At 39.7% G+C, this 12,161-nt stretch overlaps 1 long non-coding RNA gene across 6 annotated transcripts in view; it reads left to right on the plus strand.

Moving 5' to 3' along the window:
• Positions 1–12,161, plus strand: part of LOC142047457 (uncharacterized) — a 128,481-nt gene that overhangs the window by 79,200 nt on the left and 37,120 nt on the right. For 4 of the 6 annotated variants that reach the window (XR_012656735.1, XR_012656733.1, XR_012656737.1 and 1 more), the window contains 2 exons: positions 793–918; positions 4,110–4,264. This is a non-coding gene — a long non-coding RNA (uncharacterized LOC142047457). The remainder of the gene's footprint in view (positions 1–792; positions 919–4,109; positions 4,265–12,161) is intronic. The other 2 variants (XR_012656738.1, XR_012656736.1) reach the window with 1 other exon arrangement.

Consider the following 12,161-nt stretch of genomic DNA (forward strand, 5'->3'; position numbering starts at 1 on the left):
CCCAACAGTTCATATGATTTCTTTATTTTAAATATTTTTGATACATCACTTGAAAACCTAGAAACTAATTGATCATGAAAAATAGAATGTGAAACTAACATCATTATAGGAGACAGAATACTGTACCCTTTCTGTGGAATCTTCAGTTCCTGGGCATTGAACAGTTGTTGAATTGTTGATCAAATTCCACTGTAATGATGGACCTCACTTATAAAAGATGATGGGGGCACACTTAGTCTAGCATATATTGTAGAATGATCTGGCATTTTGGGCTGATGTCCCATCTGATCTTTTCACATCAGCACATTTGGGCCACATTGGTACTTGCATCAGGGCATTACATTTGGAAGGGAATCTTCCAAGCAACACGTAGGTGTGGCAAAAATGCTGTAGTTAATTCTGACTGTGGAATTCTTCCTTTTGGGGAGAGTTTTGTGAATTATTAACAATGAAATTCAGAAACAACCAAATTTAGCATTTTGTTTCAAATTCATGAAGGTGGACCAATTTTGGCAGCTTTTCATCTGAAAATAGGATAGAAATCAAAATGTGGACAAGATCTAAACTCTGATGCTTCTGGGCATGCATTAACCTTTAAGGGAGCAGGGGGTTGAAATTTTTTTTTTCAGTTATTCTAAACTGCCTACACTTACTTGCACCTTCCACTGAATTATCTAGTACTGGCTTTATCAGAGGGGGACAACTGGTGTGATCAAGTGTATCATTTCTTATGTTCCTATAGACACAGAGGATAAAAGTAACTCTGAGAAAAATTCTCTCTCTTAATTTTAGGCCCTCAGAAGTTGTACCGACCAGAATCCACTCTCAACTACCTTGGGCATGTGCCTGCTCTGATGTCACAGATAACAAGAGGAAACTGATTTTATGTTAAAAATGGACTTTTCTACTTTATTAAAGGTAAGGCATTGTTTAAAAAAATATTTTTAAATAAATAGTCGATTGTTCACATTTTGATCAATGTTCATACTTTTGATAGAATAGAGAATCAAACGCAGTATAGTCCTGCAGAGTTCAGTTAGCTTCAATATCCTGGTGTAGTCTAAACTTCTGTAAAGCTTTGAAGTTCATTAATGTTGCATTCTCTTTTTAATTTGGTACTGTGCACCACTCTTCTCAGGCTATTTGCTTTCAGATCTACATTATTTCAGTTCCATTTTTCAGTTACAACATCCTTCTTGTTAAACCTGCATTACACAGCTTGTCAGGAGGAAGGTTCTTGTGTTAGAGATCAATTGAATAATGTCTACTGTTTGAAGCATCTCTTGTTTTGTTTGTAGCATTAACAATCGTATATTGATTGATTGGAACAGTAGGTATGCAAATAACACAAGTCCCAAGGCATGCTTAATCCTTGCATATTCACAGTTTAAATATGGGTTGCAGGCTCTTAATCTGTTTCAAAAGCCTTGGCTTTTTAACATGGTATCTATTCATTATATAATTGTGTGAGTACTTAAATCTGTTGTTATTTTGTGTCTCATGCTAGGTTGTATCTGCATATTTCACTCAGAACTTAAGAGTTGCTTAGTTTGCACTGAAGGAAAACTAACAGCATAATATATTTAAAGTGAAAATCTCAAGCCAAACTTTTTATATATACCAAGGGTCAACTTGGATGCCTAATCATACTTTTCAGAGAGATTGTATCAATGTATATACAAATAATTTGTTCTTGTATTTAGAAAACAATTTCTAAAGAGAAAAGGATGCTGTACGATGGAGCATGGATCCTCATCATTTTTTTATTTCCAGTATTCTAAAGACTATGATAAGACAAAAGCCGTTCTCTTAGTTTAGTGGCTAGAGCAGGGAGCTTGGAGTCAGAACTCCCCATTGCATGATCTTGGGTGAGTCATCTGAACAACTCTCTTAACCTCATTTGCCATTCTGTAGAATCAGTATAACAATACCAATCTCACAGAGATGCTGTGAAGCATAGTTAATGTGCAAAAGCTTCGTGATCCACACATGAAAGGTGCTGTGTGTGGAGTGTTGCGATACTAATTAGGCTGGGCTGATTTAACATGGAATACCATGGTACTGACAGCCATAGGAGCAAAGTTTGGCTTCCAGGGTTTATAGACTGACTAATCCTTGAGGCCAGAAAAACCTCTTTGGCTGTTCCTTTGTTGTCCTCCTTGTGTGGCCGCTGTCCATGACAGTCCCACAGGGCCTGTCCTTGGCCCACTCCTTTTCAATCTCTGCAGCCTTTCTCTAGGGGATAGTGTGTACTTACATTGCTTCAGTTACTCTCTTACACCAGTGACTACAAAATCTACCTCTCCACTGCTGATCTGTCCCCCTCCGTACAATCCATTCTTCTTACATCTCCTTCTTACATCCTCTTCCTCCTTGACATGCCTTAACTGAACTCTCTCCCTTCATCTCAAATCCTTCTGGCTTCCCCATTTTGTCTGTCAGTGTCGACAGTGCCATCTTCCTCCCTGACAAAAAAAAAAAAAAAAGCACCATAAACTGTGACTCATCTTTCACTCCTACCCTTTTTTGCCCACACAGACATGTTGTGTAGAAATTTTGCCACTCCTTCCCCATGACATTTCTCAGATCCAATCTTTGCTCTCTTTCCACATCTAAAACTCCCTTGAGTACTGAGGCTCCTCTTCATTGTCCTTAATCCTGTTTGGACCATTTGGACTCTACCACAGTAATACAAATAATAAAGAAAGAATGCACATTAACCACTACGTCTTACGACTACCATGTGTAAACAAAACCCTAAGGGGCAGATTGTATCTCGTGTATTGGAAGGGGGAGGGGAGAGGAGACACAGCATGTCCCCTTCTCACCTGATCTGTGCCCCAGGGCAGGGACCAGACACAATTCTGGTCCTTATGCTCACAGCGTGTGAAGGTTGCTCAGAGCTAGTTCTTACTGTTGCAATAGCCTCCTCAAAGAAGGTTTCTGCCACTCAAGCCCATTAACCAGTAGAGCTGGCCACACTTGAGAGGACACGTTCTTTATGCTGTGCAAAGGTGTTCACATGTTGCACCCTGCTTCCTTAAAGCCTCTGAATGCATTGTGCCTACCTTAGCACAGTGCTTCCTGGAACTGCCAAAGGGTGCAAGGTATCTCAGCATCCCCCATACTATGGAATGTGCCAAGAAAACCTCTCATACATACACATATATGCTGGTCTCTGGGGTAAACTTACTTTGTCAAATATACTGTACATCCTTCCTGACCTTCTCAAATGCAAATGATTCCAGACCAGTATAAATAATGGACTCAACTCTTACAGTCCATGGACTTGCTCCAGGTATCTTGTCTGTCGTCACTCCCCTCCTGTTTTGTACCATTCTTCTAGCACTGGTCTCTCCTCTGTGCCCTGCCATGGAATCTCACCACTGTTGGTGCAGGAGGCGTGTTCTCTGCAACAGCTGCCCTGCATCTAACTTCCTCATTGACTCTTCCTGTCTGTTCAAGTCTCTAAAAACATGTTTTCTGCCTTGCCTGTCATTCCTTAATTTCTCTGTCCCTCTGGGTAAAATTCACTCTTGTGCAGAGAGTCAGCCCTACATATGTCCCATTTTGTTGCTGAAGATATTGGAGAATCTAACAACTAAACCTGAGGCAAAAACTGACCTATAGTAATCCTATATAGTCCCTTTAAAGCACAGCAGTGCCAAAAGGGTTTCAGCAGAAAAGAGGTTAAAAGAGAACTCCTGTGAAATTCAATATTACATTCATTTTTTTAAAAACATGAGTTAATGTTTACACTGAAGGTTCTTTTCTGACTACAGGCTGAACAAGGAAGGAAACAAAACAGTTGAGTTGCCTATTTAAGGCAGCTACTTTCTCTATGGCTTTTTCTTTCCTCTGTTTAATTCCTGATACCCTAGAGATATGGTTTCCTCCTTCAGCAGAAACTCTGACCTCAAAAATAGCAAGCTCCAAAATAAACACAGCAAAAAAAAATCAATTGTTTCACAAACATACTAAGTAACCAAAACTGTTTCCATGCTATAGCTGGAACTCATAATCCTTTTTGGAGCTGGAAATTGGGCTTTCACTTCTCTGAGATGTAAAAATATTTTGTATTCATACTGAATGTCACTCTTTCCCAACAGATTTGTTAGAACATTGGGCTCCATTCATCAATAATTTGGCTCCACTCTTGCCACCTTTTGCAAAGTATCTGCAGGCCTATTGGCACTTGGGAATGATGCTGGGCTGGCTACATAGTGAATACTGAAGGAGACCCCCTAGCATGTTCTTACTGAAGGTGAGCTCTCATCCTGCTGATAGACATAATTACAGCCTGGAGACAGCTGGAAGAGCAACTGTTTATCAAGAAGAGACTCCCAATAAAGATATATATCTATTTCCTTTTCAATTCCTTCCTGGGGTTTTTGCCCTTTGTGCTCTGATTCAGTGACAGAAAGGTATGAAAGAAAGAAGCAGCCCAGCATGGACTACCCTTCTGGATTGGGTCCATGATGCTAATCCAACGCAAATAGAACTCCAGGCTGTCTCACTGCCACTGCCTTCACTTCCATTTCGAGATGGATCAGAATTAAGAGTTTATAGTAAATCAGTTTCCAGGAAAGAAACTTTTATCATCAAATGGTTTTAAAAGGAGAAGAAAAGTATATTATCTGAAGGCTTTAGCCCCTCCCAGCTGAGTTTAGTTAGCAGTTATACTGTACCTTTCTGTCAGGAGCCTGCTAAAGTTATATCAGACCAAAAATACTGGGGGAAAAACATTCAGGAGTCTTAAATCTTCAAGTTAAATCCCCACTGACCAGTACCATAAGGGAGTATTTTGGGAATTTGGCCACTGAACTGTTGCCTTTATGCAGCTGCATGGAAAAGTTAATCTGGCCTTGTTTACGAATATTGCTCAGTGGTCAAAAATTTCTTCTGACCTTGCATGAGAGATTGTTTTAAAGCTGAAACAGATTCAAGAATAGCGGACTGTGGGGTCTTCAAGCATACCTCAAACCCCCTTCTCAGTCACACACACAATGCACAAAGTTAAACTCACACCGTCTCTCTCATACACACACAGCTACTCCCAAACCGACCATAAGCTGGAAGTACTGAGTTCATGTTTTGGAGGTGAATTCTCTGTCTCTTCTCACATGTGTATGCCAGCTAAATTTGTGCAGCACAGAATGTACTTGGGTCCTGAAATTTATAACTACAAATATAGCCTATAACATCTTTCATTTTGATTGAAATGTATATGTTGCTTCAAGTATTTTGAAGTCTCAGAAATTAACTTTAATTCAGGAGGGAACGAAGCATTTTTGATTCAGGCGGACAGCTCTGTGCTGTTAGCTTATGGGGAAAGAGGAACAGCTAGAGAAAAGGGAAGGAAGATGGCAGTTGTATACTTTTCCATCTAAGGTACAGCAGAGGGTTTTTTTATTTCAAGGTATTAGATGAGTCCACTGGGAATTCATTTTGAAATGAAATATACCAAACCATTTATGATTTACAAAGGAGAGGGAAAAATAAAAGCCTTAGCAATATCTTGTGTTTGATCTATTTGTTGCTATAAAATTATTGACAAAAGGCAAAAGAATGGCCTTCATTTATCTTTATTATTTTGGCTTGCTTTAGTGCTTTCTTATTAAAGGCAAACTCCTATTTAGGTGTGAAATTAAGCCTTTTACTGCTGCATAGAAATGAAAAGCTAAATCTCCGTGCACAAAAATCTCTTATAAATAGGATTTTTTAAAAAACTCTAATCCAAATAATCTGTATAGGATTCCTATTCAGAAAGATGTCATGTGTCATAAGAAACTTTTTAGGGACATAAAAATATGTATGGTAAAGTTTATGCAAAGTTTGGTTCAATAATATCTTTAACAAGCAACTTTCCATGTAAAATTAGAGGCATGCTGTTGTTTATCTATTTGCAAAAAGTAGTTCTGAAAATATATACTTTATGGGGAAAAAGGAACATTTAAAACCTCAAATCGTGTGTGGGCATATTGAAAGGGCCTGTCTTCCCTTCAGTGTTAGCTTGAAGTATAACTCAAGTGTTGCCCTTGACTCGACTCCTGTCCACACACACATCTCCTGGTTGAGTTGGATGGAGTTTAGACTCAAGCCAAATGACCTCTAAGGGAGGATGGCTTGAAACTCCAATGCTGCTGATGCTCAAGCTAGTAATGCAGTAGAGATGCAGTTAAAGACTACAGGCTCGAGTTTGTTTGAGGCACAATTCATCAGCTGCAAACCCAAACACTCTATGGTATGTCTGTACTGGAGCTGGGTGGTGTATTTTCCTGCTCGAGTAAGCATACCAATACTAGCTCTGGTTGAGCTAGTTCCCTAAAAATAGAAGTGTAGTCATAGTGGCATGAGTACCAGTAGGGGTAGTGGCCCAATTGTGTACCTAAAGTCTCAGGCAGGATCGTACTCAGGGCAGCTAGCCCCCTGCACCACCCTGGCTACAGTTCTATCTTTCGTGTGCTAGCTTGATCCGAGATAGTTTGGGTATGTTTACTCCAGCTGGAAATCACAACCTACAGCTCCAGTGTAGACATATCCTGTTTGGATCCAGTGTGGTTTGGCAATGTGGCTGCTCTAGTTTGAGTATGAGCAGCCACACTGAGAAATGGCACTTGACCTGCACAGAGTAATTGGATTAGCTAGAGGCAAGGTGGCAGCTCAAGGCAGTGTTGCACTGAAGACAAGCCCTAAGCCATTATGCTTCAAGTCATTTGCTTTTTTCTTTATTGTTGTTTCATTTACAGAGAGGCAGATTTGAGACAATTACTGACATGCCTTAATTTTAAGGGAAACTGTTAAATTGAACTGTTCATTCCATACAAATCTTGTAGAATACCATTAATGTAAGTCAGTACTGCTGTTATTGTACTGTATTTGAGAGAGCCTGTAGCAAGTATATAGAGAACTGTTGATGTTGACTACACAATTATAGAAGCTAGCTATGGAAAAAGTCTGGTAGGTTATTCAAGTCCATTTCCCTTGACAATGCAGGATTGTTCCCTTTTGTACATAGTCTGTTAGGTATTGTATTCTGTTTAGATTTGCATAGTGAATGAAATTCACCCCTGTGCAGAGGGGCCAGCACACGCCCTACGTACATAAGGTACATATGTCTTCTTTTGATAACTGGATTTACCCTGTATGAATAAACCATCTCAACAGCCTCCCTTAACAATTATGGGATAGTGACAGCTGTCTTAAGTCTAGCTCTCTATAGAAAAACAATAAAGAAAGTTTTGTTGCAGACCTGGAGTTGATGTGTTTCTATTGATTTGAGAATCTTTTAAGTTCCAAAATTATTAGTCTAGTATTTTCCCCAGTCTGTTTTACATGCCCGAAGCAATGAGGTTTTTACCACATCTGTTGGAGACTATTATGGTGACTAGTATATTGTAAAATATACATGGTCATTGTTACAGTGTTTTTCCTAATATTCAGCCTAACTTTTTCCTTTCATAATTACATTTTTACCTTGTGAAATCCTAAGTACTTTCTCTCTCACCTTGATGTTTACATCCTTCAAATATTTGAAGATTTATCATGCCACTTCATTTCCCTAAGAAATCTTTAAACCACAGTGTGTATATATTTAGTTATTTCTAATCTTTCCTAATCAGTAATTCCTCCCCGCCCCCTATTCATTTATACTTATCAGCATAGCCCCTTATCTTTGTAACCAAGACTGAGCTATAGCATAATAATTACTTATGGCATAAGGATCATGAAAAGACACCCCTAACTTGACTCAGCTGCGTAATTCTAGTTAAGTCAATGTTCACTTCAATGTCTGTTTGGAAGATTGGACCGTCATGTAGCACTTATTGCATTTTTTCATCTTCCAAACTCATTTAAATGTAAACTATTTGGCAAGCCAACTTTGCCTGTATAGGTAATTATGTAGCTCCCAGCACTGTAATGTCTGAGCTCCTCCTTAGAGAGACAAGGTGAATGAGATAATATCTTGTATTTAACCAACGTCTGTTGGTGAGGGAGACAAGCTTTCAAGCTTACACAGAGCTCTTCTTCAGGTCTGGGAAACTTACTTAGAGTTTCACAGCTAAATACAAGTTGGAACAGATTGTTTAGCATATATTTCAACACATATTTCAAGGGACTTGAGTACGTTTCCCAGACCCAAAGAAGAGCTCTGAAAACTTGAAAGCATCCATCTCTACACAACAGAAGTTGGTCCAATAAAAAATATTACTTCACCTACTTAGGCTCTAATATCCGGGACCGACATGGCTACAACAACTCTGCGTGAGAACCTCCTGAACATTTATGAATTTGTCATCTGCTCATCCACAGAACGTACTGCAGGTAACATCATGATGCTCATTTTACAGATCAGGAAATAGAGTTGAAGTGATTTGCCAAAGGACACAGTAAGCAATCAGTGTCACAGCAGGGATTGAAAATAGTACCCAGTCCTGTACTCAGATCCCTAGGAAGTACCATTTTCACATACAATTCATCCCTGTGCAGAGGGCCAACAAATGCCTTTGCCACGCTTAAGACCCACTTACATTCTATACCAGCCCTCAAAATAGAACTTAAGAGTTACATAGACCTTCTGGGAATCTTCTGCAAGGGGGGTGAATTTCATCCAGAGAGAGAAACACCCATCCACACCTGTATCTTATTTTATTTGAATTTTTTTTCCCTTCACACTCTAAATTTAGGGCTAGATTGTACTCCATGTTAGTTCACTTAAAAGGAAGTCATTTGGCTGTTCTGGGGTGGGTAGCACAGAGGAGAGACATGAAATATATATGTCATACATAAATATATATATTTAAAGGTTTCGTACTTCTCATCTCTTCTGTTCTACCTACCCCTGATCAGCCAGATATCCCCCTCAACATGCAGTAGGGCAGAGTACAATCTGGTCCTAAATTTAGAGTGCAAAGGAAGAAAGATGTCAAATAAATTAAGAGACAGGTGTTACTCTCTATGGATGAAATTCACCCCTGTGAAGAGGAGATCTGTAACACAGATGGGGGGCCAGGGCGTTTATATATGTCAAAATCATGGACTGCATTTTGGCATTTGTGGCATCTTATGTACCCACCACAAAACTGTTGAGAGCTTCAGATGGCACTTGTGTCTTCTATTCTTCCTTTCCCCAGAAACCTGGGTAGAGGCTGCTGACAAAGACATGGTCATACATTAATGCATTTTTCAGCATAGAGCTGGCAGCATTAAACACTCAGCATCCACTACCCCAGGTCCTCAGAGTAGATTCCCATACTCAGGCAATAGCAGAGCACAGGCAATATGGAGTGGCACATACTAAGTATTTAGTGGCATCCCCTATGCAGTATACATATGACTAACAGGCGTGCAATTTCACATTGTTTCAGACTTCGGCCACATATGTCTACAAAAGGAGTTTTATTGTGGGGAAGAGGTGATAAGAGGTCTCCTCGTTCATTACTCTCAGCTTTTCTTTTGTTCCGTTGTTGAGTGTCTTGGGGAGTGGAGAGGGTTGAGATGAGCCTTCTTTCAGTGAAATCTAACAGGAACATGCAGTTTGTTAAAAAAAAAAAAAAAAAGTCTTGCTTTATTAAAACAATTCTTTTAGTTGCCAAGGCAACCATGCTTACATAAATGGTGAAGAGAAAAGGAATTTATATAAAAAGATACATTAGGTTGTTATGGTAACTCTAATACTTTTGAAAATAACTAAGAAACACTTTGGGGTGGTAGTGTTGACCTTTCTATTCCAGACAGTATTTACAAGCCTCGTTTCATCCCAGTTCATATAGCCCAGTTCACCACTGAAATCACAGCAATTCTGTATTTCAAATAGTAGCATCTGAATTTCTGGGCATATATGTGTCCATTGAAATCTTGCATTAGCAAATAGCATTCTGGCTCAAAGGACCTTAGTTTTGCTGAGGCTGGGTACAGAAATAAACAGGAACAAGGCTAACCTAAATATTTTGAGGTGGACCTGCAAGACACTTTCCACCCATCTTTCCCCAAGCGTAGCCAAATCCTGTATGCAATGATTGCCACATTAGGCACACATCTGGCCTCGGAATTCTGGGAAGAGTCATTGAGATGACTCCTCAGGATCTAGTACTAGGCTAAAGGCTCTTTTATATTAATAGGTGATTGTTCAGGGTGTCTCTTGTGCTGCGGAAGAATTGGAAACCAGTTCTCTGTACTGGGATCTGGACATAAATGTCAACATTTAAACATATTTAGGGACAGCTCACCAAAAAAGCAGAAGTCCAGTGGCCATAAACATGGTAGCAAAATGCAGCTTATTTTATCTCTTTTTCCAGTGATTTAACAATAGAATCCAGAGTAGCTGGAAATATTAATATTCCATCAGGGCTCAGAATAGTGCTCCCATCCCATTCTACCACTCTTAAAAGTACACCCTGTTTGCCAGGAAAAGTCAATAAACAAAAATTAATTAACATATAATTTGTCTTTTCTTGCTTTTTGTTCCCATTTTCTGACATTCCAAGTTCATGTTCAAACCATTTTCTCTCTTTGCTCTTTTCTTTTCTTTATTCTCTTCTTTCTCTCAACTTCTCTCCTCTCATTTTCCTTTCATATTTATATTTTCCTGTTACTAGTCCTCTCCCATATTGTTTTTGCCTCCCTTAATCCCTTTCTTCTCTTTTCTCTCTCGTACTTTTTTTCTCTATTCTTCCCCCTTACTTCCACCCATGTTCCATACTCATCCAGGATCCTCCCCATCGCTCTAATATTAATAATACCTGTATAACCCTTTTCTCAAATATTAAGTAATTAATTTTTCCTAACCCCCATCAGGTAGAATATTATTATCCCCATTTTAAAATGGGGGAAAACCAAAGCAGGCATATTAAATAACTTGACCAAACTACAGAAGTCATTGTCAGATCCTTGATTATCATGCAGGTATAACAATGCATAGACCCTTCACATTCGAGACCGCTCTCCTCTCATGCTAATAAACTGACCCTTCGTACAACCAGAAGACTTCAGCTAGTCAGCAAATTAGATGAATCAGCTGGCTGGCAGTGATGAGAAGGAAACTGTTCAGGTAGTCCCCTCAAAACTCCCTCACACACAGAGTTGTGAACTGATGTAGTATTTCCCTCACAAAAACTCTGAAGAACCCCTGGCCTTTGGTGTCATGGGCCTTGAAAAACCAGCCCTGCAATAGAGACTGAATAACATGCAATTTTAAGGAACACAGTAACAAGCTTTAAAGCCTTGTAACTGGTTTTATTTCTAATGCTAAATTTTAAAGGGCTAGAGACTGACTCTTAAAAAAATAAAGGCTGAAATTGCCTGTGACAGTTACAGAGTGCGAAAAATTGGGAAAAGTGGGGCCTATGAGCCCCTTGAGCCAGCTTTGCCTCTGTGGGAAACATTCAGGGCCGACTCCAGGCACGAGCACAGGAAGTAGGTGCTTGGGGCAGCCAATGGAAAGGGGCAGCACACGTCCGTGTCTTTGGCAACAATTCGGCGGCAGGTCCTTCAGTCCCTCTTGGAAGGAAGGCCCGGCTGCCAAATTGCCTCCAAAGAATGAAGTGGCCCAACAGAGCAGCCACTGAAGTGCCACCAATTGCGGCTTTTTTTTTTCCTCTCTTCGCCACTTGAGGCAGCCCTGGAAACGTTATGCAACTGTTACTAATATAGACATGCGCTTACACAAGAAAATGAGGAAGTATGAGCATGAGCGACACAATCTAGCTCTGATTATCTAACACAGATAAGTCAAAAGAGTAAATAAACTGTGGCACCTACATATCTCCTTAATGTCTTAGATTTAAAACAAAATTGAGCAGTAGAGTATTTAGATTTATGTCTTTTAAAAGGTCAACAGGTGAAACTCCGTTTTCAGGAGCTTGTACAAACGTTTTCCCCCCTCTGTTTTGTTCTATATGAGTTGGCAGCTGCTGAATTTTGCTTGAGTTTCAAGTTCAAAGAACCTAACAATTCTTTGTGAAAAACCATTCAAACCACTGAACTTCTTTGGGCTTTGCAATGAAATCATGTGAAATCACGAGTTTCCCACGCTTTCAGTGTGAAACCTTAAGTATATTCAGAGTCCCCATCCCTTCTCCCCCACTACCAGCCTCCTGAAACTTAAATTAGGGCTAGCTTTGCTCAAAAGATCATGGTCCTTACATAGGCGATAAGTTATA

The sequence above is a fragment of the Chelonoidis abingdonii genome, chromosome 1 (assembly GCF_003597395.2).
Source record: "Chelonoidis abingdonii isolate Lonesome George chromosome 1, CheloAbing_2.0, whole genome shotgun sequence".
In the NCBI taxonomy this organism is placed as follows: domain Eukaryota; kingdom Metazoa; phylum Chordata; order Testudines; family Testudinidae; genus Chelonoidis; species Chelonoidis abingdonii.